Genomic DNA, 3570 nt, shown 5'->3' with positions numbered 1-3570 from the left:
CGAGCTATGCTCCAAAAATTACAATATCAGTCCAAAAGTTCAAAAATCTCCTAGCAAAGGCTACAACCTTCATATTTATATAAAATGAAGATCAAGCTGGCTTCCTCCATTTGTGGAGCTTGGCTGTCCAACTGAAAGTCAAACTGTTGTAAAACTGCTGATCCTGTAGAACGTGTTGGCTGTCGTTAAGCTCGGTGGGGAGAGCTGTTAGAGCTCGGAGTGAAGGTGAAAATCACGAGGGTCATCAAGACTGTGGACAACCTCCCTATGAACCCGCAATGTCACCTTTGTTGTCTCCTTGTCTCCTTTTGCGTGCTCTTTTGCTCTCTTTAATGCCAAGAATTTGAAATCATCATGTATTAGTCACATAGATATAATGCCTGCCCTTCTTCCTACAAACAACACGAATATACTAAGAAATGAATGCATAAGTGGTAAAATATGAATGGTTGAGCAAGGTAAGTAGGCCAATATGAGCCAAAATTGTACCAAAAATTGGGGCTCATCACTATTTTTTCATGATATACTAATCTACAGCAAGTCTTGGAAGGATCATGTTGAACATGTTGACAAGGTGCTACAACTATTGGAGGAGAAACAATTATATGCAAAAAGATCCAAATGTTTCTTTGGAGTCCAGGAGGTGGAATATTTGGGTCATATTGTATCTCATGAAGGAGTTAAGGTAGACCCTAGCAAAATTAAAGTCATTAAGGAATGGAAAATCCCCACATCCATAAAGCATCTACGAGGATTTCTTGGGTTGACAGGGTATTATCGCAAGTTCGTTAAGAATTATGGGAGAATAGCAGCACCTCTAACAACATTATTGAAGAAAGATTCATTTTCATGGACTCCAGAAGCAACAAAGGCCTTTAAACATCTTAAAGAGGCAATGTGCCAAGCACCGGTCTTAGCTACACCGGACTTCACAAAAACCTTTATTGTGGAATGTGATGCTTCAGGAAATGGAATTGGTGCTGTTCTAATGCAAGATGAAAGACCCATTGCTTTTGAAAGTCGTCCAATCAAGGGAAATTTTTTAATCAAAGCTATTTATGAGAAGGAAATGTTGGCAATACTCCATGCACTTAAGAAATGGCGACCCTACCTAATGGGAAGACACTTCAAGGTAAAAACGGATCATGATAGCCTTAAATACTTTTTAGAACAAAGATTATCCTCTGAAGAGCAACAAAAGTGGGTCACAAAGATGTTGGGTTATGACTTTGAAATCATCTACAAAAAAGGGAAGCAAAATGTGGTGGCAGATGCACTCTCAAGAAAGGATGAGGATATGGAAGCATTGTTGTGTGCCATTTCTATTATCCAACCAGATTGGATAAACGAAGCAAAGGAGGAATGGAAGAATGACGAAGAAGTGTGGGCACTTATTCGAAAGCTACAACAATATTCCAGTACTTCTGATACATTTAGCTGGCAAACTGATTCGTTATGGTACAAAGATCGCTTATACCTCTGTAAGAATTCCCAGCTAAAACAAAAGATTCTTATGGAATTACACACTTCTCCCTTAGGAGGGCACTCAGGATTTTTAAAAACTTACCACAGGGTTAAGAAGGAATTTTTTTGGGATGGCCTTAAATCATATATTCAAAAGTTTGTGGCGGAATGTTTGGTTTGCCAACAAAATAAAGTTGAAACAATTAAGACACCGGGTCTATTACAACCTTTATCCATTCCAAGCCAACGTTGGGAGGAGGTTTCAATGGATTTTATCACAGGTTTACCCAAGTCTGAGGGAAAGAGTGTCATCATGGTGGTAGTTGACAGACTTACCAAGTATGTGCACTTTTGTGCATTATCACATCCATTTAAAGCCAGTACAGTTTCTACTACATTTATGGAAACAGTTCAAAAGCTACATGGAAACCCAAAGATTATTGTAAGTGACAGAGATCCCATTTTCACTGGAAATTTTTGGACAAAATTATTTTCTTGTCTTGGTACTCAGTTAGCTCATAGCTCATCTTATCATCCTCAATCTGATGGGCAAACTGAGATAGTAAACATATGTTTGGAAGGATATCTTCGTTGCTTTGTATCTGATAAACAGACACAATGGGTCAAATGGTTGCCTCTGGCTGAATGGTGGTATAACACTTCCTTCCATACAGCAACAAAAATGAACCCATTTATGGCACTTTATGGGTACCAACCACCATCAATCACATCATATTTAAGAGAAAATTCTAAGGTTCAGGCAATGGAACATCACATCGAACATCAACAACAAGTCCTCCAACTCTTAAAGGATAACCTCGTGTTGGCACAAAATAGAATGAAACGACAGGCAGATCAACATCGCAGTGAAAGAAGTTTTGATGTAGGTGATTGGGTATTCCTACGGCTACAACCATATAAGCAAATGTCCCTAAAGCAAGCTAATAAGGGTAATAAATTATCACCAAAGTATTATGGTCCATACAAGGTGTTGGAAAAGATCGGTACTATGGCATACAAATTGGAGCTTCCTGCAGCTTCTCGATTGCACCCAGTTTTCCATGTTTCATGTTTAAAGAAGGTTATAGGCGACAAGCTCCCAGTTCAAACAATATTGCCAAAACTTGACGAGGAAGGAAAAATTATATTGGAACCGGAAGCAGTCACAGAAACAAGAACTCGACAGCTACGAAATCGATCAATTTCAGAGTATCTTATCAAGTGTAAGAACTTATCCGCTGAAGATTCCACATGGGAGGATGATAATTTTATGCAGAAGTATCCAGAACTGCTCAAGCATTGAGGACAACACTTTTTTGAAGGAGAGGGGCATGTTGGGTCCCTATAATACTAGTTATTACCCCATTGCTATTGTAGTTATACCCCTTATTTATATTGTTGTGCCCCTATTACCCCCATATTGTAATTTATGTGCCCCATATAATCCCTCTATTGTTATTTTTGTGGCTTTATATTATTATTGTTAGGTCGGCTGGATTATATTGTGACTCCTTAGACTCCTATATATAGAAAGGAGGTTTTGTCATTTGTATCATCCAAGAATTGTTCATTTATGTAATGTAAAGGAGGTACCCCCTCGAAGAGGCTGAATTATAAGGCGTTGATCTTTCTTTTCTATCTTTTCTTGAGCTGGTTTCACAACATACACCTTCACTAGATTTAGAACCATCAAATTAAAGTATCCAAAATAAAGGTTCATGTTTATTTACACTAGTATCTACAACATACATCGAGTCAAATACGTTTGTGAATAATTTTTAATTTGAGAAGAAATAGAGTTTACTAAAAAAGGAGATTCTTGAGCTGTAAAACTTCCAAAGAAAGATTCTGAAGAATAATTGGCAAGGATGTTATTCATAAAAACTGCAGGCTCATTCTCTTCATCCAAATCAGTAACTGAGTATTTCATATGATTTTCTTTGTCTACCCGAATCTGATTTGGTTTGTCTTTGTAAGGAAGCTAGATATGTGACCAATCTGTGGTGAAATAACCATGTAATTCCTCATACCAATCCCTTCTTAAGATAAGACTGTAAATTCAAGAATATCATGAATCAATATATCAATAATTGGACAAACCTTTGA

The sequence above is a fragment of the Pinus tabuliformis genome, chromosome 3_2 (assembly GCF_031772625.1).
Source record: "Pinus tabuliformis cultivar Carrire ecotype Pingquan chromosome 3_2, CPIR1, whole genome shotgun sequence".
Lineage (NCBI taxonomy): Eukaryota > Viridiplantae > Streptophyta > Pinopsida > Pinales > Pinaceae > Pinus > Pinus tabuliformis.
This window is presented reverse-complemented; position numbering follows the sequence as displayed.